We start from the raw sequence: 12,945 nt of genomic DNA on the forward strand, positions 1-12,945 counted from the left end.
TTATTCAGGATATTTGGTACATAATTCCAGACATTCTACCCACACATGACATTACCCCTAGCAATTTTTTTTTGTATTGGCATCTGATTGAAAAAGCACACAGTCTTAATAACACACACAAAAAAATCAGTTTTCGTTGAATTAAATAACCAATCTGTAAGCTCACGTGAAGTTCAACAAGCATCACTATGGCCAGTATTTAATATTGGACTGAAGAATTCCCAGGTAACACAACACCCTGGGGTATGAATCAATATGAACTATTGTTTAGTAGTAGGTTTTACTAATTTCTTTATCACCAATTGTATTATTCTTGCTGTATTTTATTTGTGGAAATTATGGGAATATTTTCTTGACTTAAAATTTGCTCATTCAACGTGTTCATGTTTTATTTTAATTCTACCTACATAAAGAACATGTGATAAATCCAGACTAATACGTGGCCAGGATTTGGATGTGTGTGTCCTAACTAGTAAACCTCTATAACTCCTGAGTGTTGTGGCATCACTGAGACCGCAAGCCTCTCTGCATCTGGGGAAATTCACAGTTCATTTTCTAACAATGCATGAATTTCAGTAGAAATAATATGGTTCTTTTAAAAAAGTTGATGCATCAATAGTTAGAGTCACACGTTCAAAATAAAAGCCCAGTAGGAAACTAACAAAGGAGTATATCAAGACCACCGTGGATTGATATTTATGCTGGGCTGTAAATATCATTTTAGATTTTTCTGATATAAACACAAAGGACAGAAATTCATACAGTTTTCTAACCTGTATTTTTAGACAGCTCTCCATCATAGTCTCCAAACGAATCAGATATAAATGTACCTGCGGCCAATTTTCAATGGAAGCTTCTTGGCATGGATCAGTAGTGTTTGTCAGCTATTATTTCCTGTCCTTTCCCTTAGATCCATCTCCACATCTTCATCTACAAGATTACTGTATTTTGTATTAGTATTAAACATGGAAGGGACAACTTGAAAACATTTGCTGTGATATTCTGTATGTAGTGTCAGGTTAAAGAGAGATGGAAACTAATCCACAAGTTCTGAACAGTTATAAAAAACATATGGTTCACCAGAAGTGACTTTAATTGCTTAAAAATAAACATTTTTTATATTAGTAGAAACTAAAGTGTGTACGGGAAGCTGAAATAGAAACTTCGTGATAAAAGGTAAAATTACAGATATTTGAAAGCCGGAAATGGTCCAATTTTCAGCTGCAATGCACATGTCAGCAGTCTGTTACTGAGCATGAGTGACAAGAACACATGTGTGTGGTTCAGATTTCTCTCTCTATTGTAACAACAAAAAATACATTGTGAACAGAGACAGGCAGTAAATAATTCACTAAAACTACAGCCATGAAGCACAGATCAATGAACACTAATCTACCATTTGTTGTTTAATCAGACATCTAATTTTTCAAACTGTAATCCAAGCTTATTTCATTTTTAAGGATTATTGTAGAGCAGATTTATTTTTAATGGAAATTTATCAGGAAGCAGACAGTGTTCAGACTGACTCAGTAAAATGTGAATTATAGGCATCTTAGATCCCATTTGTTTCTTTTGTAGCATTGCATTAAGAGTGCATTGACATTGATAGAGATTTACATCAGTTCACGAAATGTTGTCTTCCATAGATAATGTTTCAAGTTGAGTATTTAATGGCTTCCACAAACCAAAGTGAATTCATTTACAGTAGGGGTAGAGACCTCATGATTATGGCAAGCCAGCCAGTACACTTTGTACAAATGCATTTCTCCAAACACCCCCTTCTTCATAAAGGAGCAGAAACAACACTGTCATTTGCAGTTACAATTTACCATAGTTGGTCGAACCTCAGATGGTGACGAAACAGACTGCAGATGGGAGGTGGAAGGCCTGAAAAAATGGTGCACTGAGAACAACCTAGCTCTTAATGTCAGAAAAACCAAGAACTCATTATTGACTTTCGGCAGGATGTTATTCATGTCCCCCTACACATTAACAGCACTGAGGTGGAATGAGTGGACAATGTTAAGCTCCTGGGAGTGGTCATCCACAACAAGCTTTCTTGGACTCTTCATGTGGACGCACTGGTTACAAAGGCCCAACAATGTCTCTTCTTCCTCAGGCAGCAGAGGAAATTTGGCATGGCAGCGAATACTCTTGCCAACTTTTATAGGTGCGCCATTGAGAGCATTCTGTCTGAATGTATCACTACCTGGTATGACAACTGTACCATTCAAGACTGGAGACGGTTACAGAGAGTGGTGAACTCAGCCCAGACAATCACAAAAGCCAACCTCCCATCTATAGAATCCATCTACCAGGCCCGCTGTCAAGGAAAGGCTGCCAGCATTCTCAAAGATCCATCTCATCATGACAATGTTTTTCTGCAACCTCTACCATCGGGGAGAAGGTAAAGAAGCCTAAACACATGCACCAGCCGGTTTCAAAACAGTTTCTATCCTACTATTGTTAGAATACTGAATGGACTCAGAAACTCTTAACATTCGCCCCTATCTATGTTTTTGTTTTTGCCACTGTTTACCTATTATTTGCTATCTATGCTACTTAATTATATGATCTGCCTGTTATGCTCACAAGATGAAGCTTTTCACTGTGCCTCGGTATATGTGACAATAAATTCAATTCACTTCAATTCAAAGTTACCCAATATACATGGTCAACAAAGAAAATAATGTACATTATTAAAGCTATATGCTCATTCTAGTCAGTCCTACTTTCATCTGTCACTGCATCGGCATTTCATTCATAATCTCTAAAGCATTTTAATCAGATGAGTATGAGATGTAATTGCCTGTTTGTCTGGTGTCTGCTCATTTCTTAGGTGATGGTCCTTCTCTGGGGAGTGTATTTTTTCTTATATACATTCATGGGCTATGGACATTTCTGGCTAGGCCAGCATTTATTGCCCATCCCTAATTACCCAGAGGGCAGCTAAGAGTCAGTCACATTGCTGTGGGTCTGGAGTCACATGTAGGCCAGACTAGGTAAGGATGGCAGATTTTCTTCCCTAAAGGACACTAGAGAACCAGATGAGTTTTTCTGACAATCAACAATGGTTTCATGGTCACCATTAGACCTTTAATTCCAGATTCTTTTTGTTGAATTCAAGTTTCACTATCTGCCATTGCAGGAGTTTAACCCAGTTCCCCAGAATATTAGCTGAGTTTCTGAATTAATAGTATTGCAATAATACCGCTAGACCATCACCAACCCTATGCTGAATATTATTCTGTGCTAACTGTTCTTGCTGATCTATTCCTATTGTTGTGGAACAATCGACCTCTAAGATGGTTGCTCTGTACTCTGTTGAGATCATTTCTTCCTGGACTGCTGCCTGAGGTAAGGACACATCTTTTCCAGTTGTGAATATATATCTGGTTGTTCATATTTACTAAGTGGCAACAATTCTGCACTAATTGTCATGTGTGTTGACTTCAGTTGAGAAGGTGTTGAACATATACACTCTGACTGGATCTCCAATGCTCAGCTCTCACAATAATTCAGCAGGCTTAATCAAGGTGAAATTTGACTTCCTGCCATTTCACCTTGATTTTGTCACTCATGCCTATTACAACTTCTGGCTTCAGTAATTTTGGAATTAGAAGAGTAGTTTGGGATCAGTATGACAATCATCTTTGAACTGGACTATTTCCATGCCTTCAGTTTTTGTATTGTTCCCATCAAGGATTCCATTGTGAACCTGATTTGGTTAATTTCTTCATGATCCCATTCCAGTGGGATTGTGTGGAGATGATGTAGGTTATTGAATTTCCCAATCCTTTATGAAGCAGCTGAGTTCTTCCCTCATAAAGTGCAGGTCATCATTAGTCATCAGAATATCCAGAATGCTGTACAAATTGAAATGTGTTTTCAGGCATTCTACATTCTTGTTGGCAATCTTAACATTTACTGGTCGAACAATAGTCAGGTAATAGTCAACAGTGACAAGATATTCAATTCTTGTGAGAGTGAAGAGATTAACTCCAAGCTTCATTGTCTGGGATGCTGTGTGTCATATGTGACTTTTTATCTTGGTAATCATTACAAGCATTGCAATAGCTAATGAGATCCTTAATCTCATTGCTCATATTTGACTAGCAAAGTGATTCCTTTGCCTTCTTGGACTAGACTCAGTGTGTTAATGCCTTCTGGATGCATTTCAGCATTTCTTTTCTCATGTCCTTGGAGATGAGATATTTCCTTTGTAGAAGAAGCCACCTTGGGCTATTATTTAGTCTCTGCATGCCCAATACTCTCTTACTGTAACGTGTTTCCTTGAGGCTTTCAGACCACCCTTTCATTGCTATTCCTGCAGCACTTGGACAGATGCATAGTTTGCTTGAATTGAGCAAGATACATGCTTTTAAGATTCAGTGTCTGCTGGGTTGATGATTTCAAGACCATAATGAGGGTTGTCAATCTGTGGAATTCCCTGCCAAGTGAAGCAGTTAAGGTTACCTCGTCAAATGTTTTTAAGGCAAAGATAGATTTTTAAAGAGGGAAGGAATTAAGGGTTATATTGAGTATGCGGGTAAATGGAGGTGTGTCCACAAAAAGATCAACCATGATCTTATTGAATGGTGAAGCAGGTCCAGTTGGCCAGATGGCCTACCCCTACTCCTATTTCTTATGTCCTTATAAGGTGTTGTTCTAGTTTCTTGAGATAAGTGAAATCTGTTTTTTGATCTGTGTGTCTGCACCACTACACACCCCAGCAGTGAGCTTGTGTCGAGGTTCACACTCTGGTGTGATGATATGTTGGGAAAAATGAATAGACAAAAAAAAAATCTCAAAACAGCAAATTGTTGTTGCACTGCTTTTTCATTTGTCGGTTACTGCATTTCTTCTATAGGTGTCACCTTATCAGGATCTTGGCCAAGTCCTATTGTTGTCAATGGTTGAACTACATACTTGACTTCAGACATCTTCATCTGTATCTTTTTCTTTTTTAGTTTCAGGTTCATTTGATGTGCTGTCTATAGCAGTTACACTAGATTCTGATCATGGTCTGTGATGGTTTCTCCATCATGCCTCCATATCAATTTATTAACAGATCATCAATAATAGGTTCCATCAGAAAGTTGTTGAAAAGTGTGGTGCTGGAAAAGTCCAGCAGGCCAGGCAGCATCTGAGGAGCAGGAGAATCAACGTTTCGGGCATAAGCCCTTCTTCAGGAATGATGCTGGTGTGCCAAGCGGGCTGAGATAAAAGGTTGGGGGGGGGGGGGATGCTGGGAATACGATAGGTGGAAGGACGTGAGGGTGAGGGTGATTGGCCGGAGAGGGGGTGGGGGTGGACAGGTCAGGAAAAAAATTGCAGGACAAGAGGGCGGTGCTGAATCCGGGAGTTGGGACTGAGATAAGGTGGCTGGGAGGGGAAATGAGGAAGCTGGAGAAATCTACATTCATCCCTTGTGGTTGGAGGGTTCTTAGGCGGAAGTTGAGGCGCTCTTCCTCGAGGCATCGTGTGGCCAGGGTCTGGCGATGGAGGAGGACTTGCATGTCCTTGGCAGAGTGAGAGGGGGAGTTAAAGTGTTCAGCCACGGGGCGGTTGGGTTGGTTGGTGCGGGTGTCCCAGAGGTGTTCCCTGAAATGTTCCGCAAGTGGGTGGCCTGTCTCCCCAATGTAGAGGAGACCACATCAGGTGCAGCGGATCCAGTAAATGGTGTGTGTGGAGGTGTAGGTGATGACAAGCAACATGAGTTTGACTGGGACAACACTACTATTATAGGACAAGCCAAGCAGAGAACAGCCAGGGAATTCATAGAGGCATGGTACTCATCCACAGAATCAATCAATAAGCACATCGACCTGGACCCAATATACCGGCCACTGCAGCGGACAGCTGGAACTGACAACTGGAAGCGGCAGATTTAAAAACCACTATAAATGCCGGAGAAAAGATCACAGAAGCGCTTCACAGGAGGCTCCCAAGCACTGAGGATGTCGTCTAGACAGGGGACGAAACGTCTGCAACACAAATTCCCAGCTCGGCGAACAGAACCACAACAACGAGTAACTGAGCTACAAATCTTCGCACAAACTTTGAAGATTATCCCAAAGTCATAGAATCATAGAGATGTCCATGCTGACCAGATATCCCAACCCAATCTAGTCCCACCTGCCAGCTCATATCCCTCCAAACCCTTCCTATTCATCTACCCATCCAAATGCCCTTTAAATGTTACAATTGTACTGGCCTCCACCACTTCCTCTGGCAGCTCATTCCATATACATACCACCCTCTGTGTGAAAAAGTTGCCCCTTAGGTCTCTTTTATAGCTTTCCCCTGTTCCAAATACTTATAGCAATTCCCATAAACATCCCTTTCCAAAAGAAAAGGAAAAATCCAACATAGGTTCTAACAAGAGAGATGTCAGAGAGAGGGAGGATCAGCATGGACCTGCTTCTTTGTGTCCCATAGCTTTACAACTGACTGACTGCCCTAAACAGCCAGACTGCTTGCTAAAACCAAACCAAACCAGAGAGAAAAACTGAGCTGGGAGAACCGGCCACTCCCCTTTCATTGTACATGTATTATTTTTAAACTTGAAAGCCTGTTGTCTGAGGCAGTATCTGTGAGTTATAATCAAACTGGCCCTGAAACCCTTCAAACCTAAATCTCTTGGAACTTGTGTCTTTACAACCACTCTGAAAAAAACCTAAGGACAACATAACCTTGTTAAAGGAGCAGCATCATCACACTAGCTGAGTGCGAAGTGATTAAACTTCTTGCAACTAGAGCTTTGCTTTCACTAGAACTTTGCTGTCTCGTGCTGCTGTGCTTCCATTTATTTTGTGTGTTGTCCTTTGCAATACTTACATCCTGCATTTTTTGCCTTCAAAATCTTTTCTGTCTGGGTTCTCTGCTCCTCAATGAGATCTCAACTGTAATACAGGTTGCAGCACTTTCTCCCCTAGCATTTTTCACAGGTTGTCATTCTTAATTGCTTGTCCTTCTTATTCAGTTTTGTGGCTATTGCATAGCGTTGTCACTTAGAATTGTAAAATAAAATTCAATTGTCTCAGATTCAATTTTATTTCCACAGCAGCTGCGATTGGAAAATTTACAGCTATCCTGACTCACCCAGCACTTCAAAGTTGCACATTGTGGTTTTAATTCTTCCTTGCTGTTCTTACAGTTTTTATAGCTCTGAAAATCTATACAATTTCAACTGGACATTTTTGGCATCATGTTAACATTGTGTGTTTAACGGCTGCCAAAAACTAAAGTGAAAGTATTTACAGCATTAAGGCATGCAAGCCAGCGCACAAAGTAAAATGTATTTCTCCAACAGACAAGAAAAGTTGAGTTCATGAAAGAAAAAAATATTTTCTGTTTAATTTTATTCAATAAAATGTTGTGGTTATTGCCAAGAAAAATAAGGCATCAACTTTCTGTTCTTGTTTTTATCACTAATAAACTCAGCACAGAGTTTCTTTGCCTATCTGATTATTCCCAATTGGCCAAGTAAACTTGGAGAGAATGGAAGATGTTGAAACTAGAAAAGCATATACCAGATCAAAGGTTCTGTTATATATTAGATTTTTGCAAATGGAATGCTATATGGAAAGTGTTGAAGACACTGAAGTCATTATTGTTCTGATTAGAAGAGGCATATTATCCTACAGTAGAAATATACACCGGTAAAATGGAAATTTAGTTAAATACAGAAAATAATAGCATGTACGATTTGTGAATTTTAACCCCACAACTACCAAAAGTTTCAATTCTATATGGTTGGATTTTATACTCCTCTGTTGGCTGTGCACTGGAACAGGAGCATGACGGTCTGGTGAAAGGTGTCCAATAGTTGGCATTTCTGCCACCCGCCTGCCTACCCCTGACCTGTCTGAAATTTTATGTGGATAGAGAATGCATCAGGTAGTCCACCTGTCCTTGGACTTCTTTTTAAGTATTTTAAACAAAATTTGCCTCGCTGGCCGGGCCAGTATGTATTGCCCATTGCTAATTGCCCTTCAGGAGGTGATGGTGAGCTGCCTTTTTGAACTACTGCAGTCATTTGATGTGGGGACAGTCACAGTGATTTTAGGGAGGGAGTTTCAAATTTTCATCCAATGAAGGAACATAATATATTCCAAGCCTGAAAGGTGAAAGACTTGTATCTTGTAGATGGTGGTGTTCCCATGTATCTGCTGCCTTTCTCCCACTAGATGATAGAGGTCATGGGTTTGGAAGGTGCTGCACAAGGAACCTTTGTGAACTTCTGCTGTGTATCTTGTAAGATGACACACACTGCTGCTCTTGAGTGTTGATGATAGAGGGAGTGAATGTTTCAGGATGTGATGCCAATCAAACTTGCTGTCTTGTCCTGGATGATGTCAAGCTTCCTAAGTCTTGTTGGAGTTGCAGTCATCCAGATAGTGAGGAGTATTCCATCACATTCCTGACTTGTATCTTGTGGACAGGCCTTTTGGACCAATCAATATTAAATTAAGGGCCTCATCCTGCTATTGTAAGTAATTCATTGTCTGAGTGGGGGAGCTGCAAACTATGCAGGTTGTCAAACAGCTTATCCTTCTCACTTCCTCATGGGGACTCCTGAATCCAGACCTACCTGGGCTCCTTGGTATGATCCCGGCTCTTTGATATGGACACTGATTGTTACCAGTACTGTTGGAAATACAGAGTGTCTGGACATCTCTCAGGCTTGCAGCTGTCTAAGGCAGGACCTCTGAATACGATGGAAGCAACAGACTCCTCTAAAGCAATCAGTGCTCCTCCCAGGATTAAACTGCTGCAGAATAGCCATTAGGGCAGGTGCCCCCCTCCCTTATTAATTGATATGCCTGCCTTGTGCAATCTAGCCTTTAATAAAACTCAAGCCTATTCGAAGACAATAAAATTAATGATCTATATGTTTGTGTTTATGTTTATCATTTTTACTATTAGAGATTCACTGCAAACTCAAATAGGAAATTATTAGATACACAGTTAAAATTGCGTCTACCTAGGAAACCAGTAAGGTTCCTGTTTCAAATCAAAATACATGGACAAATAAAAGCCTTGAGTCATTCGAAATGTGCTCCAGCAATGTAGAATGTATTCCACCATCGGTTGCACAGCAGCTCTGAGAGGAATTAAATGTCTCCCCCTCCCCCAGAAGTGAAGTTTGAGGCAAGGGGACATCCAAGTGCACTGGTGGAAGGGACAGTTCTTATCATCTTTCCACATCTCTTCAATTCAGCCTGGAGCAGGAATGGTGGACGTCCCCAGGGCAAAACTGCAGATGCTGGAGATCAGGGTCAAGATCAGGATCAGGGAATTCCTGATGAAGGGCTTTTGTCCGAAGAGTAGGATTTCCTGCTCCTTGGATGCTGCCTGGCCTGCTGTGCTTTTCCAGCACCACTCTAACCTTGACTCTGACCTCCTCAGGGCCCAGTTCAGGTGCATGGGTCTTCATGTACTGAACAGGCCAATTCTCAATCCAAAGATTTTTGGGGAGGGGAGGCAGTCAGAACTGGATTTGTCCACTTTTCTGCTGCTGCTCATCTTCAGCATTAAAACATTATGACTCAAAGAATGATGCAGTTTGATGGGCAAGTTGTACTGTAGGGAAATAGATGGTGACATCTTGCAAAATGTCCAGGTTACAGAGGAGGAAGTGCTGGATGTCTTGAAACGGTTAAAAGTGGATGAATCCCCAGGACCTGATCAGGTGTACCCGAGAACTCTGTGGGAAGCTAGAGAAGTGATTGCTGGGCCTCTTGCTGAGATATTTGTATCATCGATAGTCACAGGTGAGGTGCCGGAAGACTGGAGGTTGGTAAATGTGGTACCACTGTTTAAGAAGGGTGGTAAGGACAAGCCAGGAAACTATAGACCGGTGAGTCTGACCTTGGTGGTGGGCAAGTTGTTGGAGGGAATCCTGAGGGACAGGATGTACATGTATTTGGAAAGGCAAGGACTGATTCGGGATAGTCAACATGGCTTTGTGCGTGGGAAATCATGTCTCTCAAACTTGATTGAGTCTTTTGAAGAAGTGACAAAAATGGATTGATGAGGGCAGAGCAGTAGATGTGATCTATATGGACTTCAGTAAGGCATTCGACAAGGTTCCCCATGGGAGACTGATTAGCAAGGTTCGATCTCATGGAATACAGGGAGAACTAGCCATTTGGATACAGGACTGGCTCAAAGGTAGAAGACAGAGGGTGGTGGTGGAGGGTTGTTTTTCAGACTGGAGGCCTGTGACCAGTGGAGTGCCACAAGGATCGGTGCTGGTCCCTTTATTTTTTGTCATTTACATAAATGATTTGGATGCAAGCATAAGAGGTACAGTTAGTAAGTTTACAGATGACACCAAAATTGGAGGTGTAGTGGACAGCAAAGAGGGTTACCTCAGATTACACCAGGATCTGGACCAGATGGGCCAATGGGCTGAGAAGTGGTAGATGGAGTATAATTCAGATAAATGCGAGGTGCTGCATTTTGGGAAAGCAAATCTTAACAGGACTTATACACTTAATGGTAAGGACCTAGGGAATGTTGCTGAACAAAGAGACCTTGGAATGCAGGTTCATAGGTCTTTGAAAGTGGAATCACAGGTAGATAAGATAGTGAAGAAGGTGGTTGGTATGTTTTCCTTTATTGGTCAGAGTATTGAGTACAGGAGTTGGGAGGTCATGTTGTGGCTGAACAGGACATTGGATAGGCCAATGTTGGAATATTGCATGCAATACTGATCTCCTTCTTATCGGAAAGATGTTGTGAAACTTGAAAGTGTTCAGAAAAGATTTACAAGGATGTTGCCAGGGTTGGAGGATCTGAGCTACAAGGAGAGGCTGAACAGGCTGGGACTGTTTTCCCTGGAGCGTCAGAGGCTGAGGGGTGACCTCATAGAGGTTTACAAAATTATGAGGGGCATGGATAGGATAAATAGAGAAAGTCTTTTCCCTGAGGTCAGGGAGTCCAGAACTAGAGAGCATAGGTTTAGGGTGAGAGGGGAAAGATATAAAAGAGACCTAAGGGGCAACTTTATCACGCAGAGGGTGGTTCGTGTATGGAATGAGCTGCCAGAGGATGTGGTGGAGGCTGGTACAAATGCAACATTTAAGAGGCATTTGGATGGGTATATGAATAGGAAGGGTTTGGAGGGATATGGGCTGGGTGCTGGCAGGTGGGACTAGATTGGGTTGGAATATCTGGTCGGCATGGACAGGTAGGACTGAAGGGTCTGTTTCCATGCTGTACATCTCTATGACTCTATGATTGATAGCAAACTCCTGACAACGATTAATGTCAATGCTGCCAAATTTCCAGGAGAGTTTCAAAATGTCTTTGAGTGTTTTTTTTTCTCCACTTCAGGGGCATTAGCCCTTCAAGAATTGGAGAAACCGGATCTCACAGGGGAAAGATGGTGTCCATTAAAATTGATTTTTCAGGAGTTTTTTTAATCATTTCTTGTGGATGCAGTTTCAGAAGGAGACTTTGTGTGTTTCAACTTTTGTTGACTTCTGAAGGTCTTTGTTGACAAATATTCATCGATGTGCTTTGTAACAGGTCTTGCTGGTGCCATTGGTCCAATGTTGGATCTTCTTGTTAATGGATAGCCTTTTGAAAGAGAGCTAGCTGTCAACTCACAGAAAATACTCAAGGTGTTCCAGAGTTCCTTCTTCAATATACCTGGGAGTGGAATATTTGGCCGACCACATGTGGCTAGGTATATTCATTTTGTTTTTGCAGCATTTAAGGGTAGGGTGAATTTCTTGTATGGAGGATTGTGGAGATTGAGTGGCTTGCAAATCTGGTGCAAAGGAGGCAACAACATGACAGACATCTCCAAACTGGATATCATGTATATGCAAATGACCAGATTAGTTTTAGCATGGAGGTATCAGAGGTTAAGGAATTTTAAACTAGTTGTGGTGCTTAATGCTTAGAGCAGAGAGACTTTGATCATTGACTAGTCACTGTCAAGCAGATTCTATATAGCATGGAGTTATGGATCACAGTTACCTTTCTAAACAGGCCATCATTTATTTAGAAGTTTTGATTTTGAGAATCAAAAATTGATTCATCCACATGGGGCATCATTAATCCTGTCCTCATCTAAAATATACAAGATTGTAACTTAAGCAGTGGATTAATTGATAATAACCAGAAGTGAAATAATGGCTATTTTCTTCTCCTTCTTCTGTAGAACTGCTGTAACCAATTGTAGGTCCAGTGAGAGATCAGCTCCGATCAGAATTTTACACCTCAAACCTCTGCAGTCATTCACTCACAAGGTAAGCTTGTTGAGTAACTTGGGTGGGAGGAGATGGGTAGATAGATAAATATTTTATAATTTACAATTACAAGGCTTGTATGCCATAAAATACTTTTCTATTGCATAATGGTTAAATTACTAAATTTCTTGAATATCTTCTAATTGATCCAATTTTATATATTGGTGCTGAATAATTATTGAAAGTCAGACCTAAGCTAATGGGTAACATTCCACCATCAGGTGCAGCTATAAGATGAATAAATGAAATATATTTAAAGGATTCCTTTCAATATAGTTAGATCCTAAACTTAAAGGGATTAGAATTTCAGTTTTGTTACAATGGTCCTCAACATAATTTCCCAAATTACCGTAATACTCATAAAAGATCACTGTATTTTAAGAGTTAATTACTTTTAACAAAAAAGAAAGTTCCTTTAATCTCTGATACTAGGTTTAAAACACCATCCTTCCCATAAAACTAGCCATATTCCCAGACTGAATGAGTCACTATCTGAAGCTTCCACTAATGTTGCTAATTTGTAACTGCCATGGAAGTTCTCAACATTAAATTGATTCTTTTGGATGTAAAGGCATAAATGGACACATTTTGAATGTTTGAGTGTAATTTTGTTTAACTTATCGATCAACTAGCTGCAGTTACTAACAATCATTCTGCATAATTCTTGAAAAACATT

Source organism: Chiloscyllium punctatum, chromosome 32 (assembly GCF_047496795.1).
Source record: "Chiloscyllium punctatum isolate Juve2018m chromosome 32, sChiPun1.3, whole genome shotgun sequence".
NCBI lineage: Eukaryota > Metazoa > Chordata > Chondrichthyes > Orectolobiformes > Hemiscylliidae > Chiloscyllium > Chiloscyllium punctatum.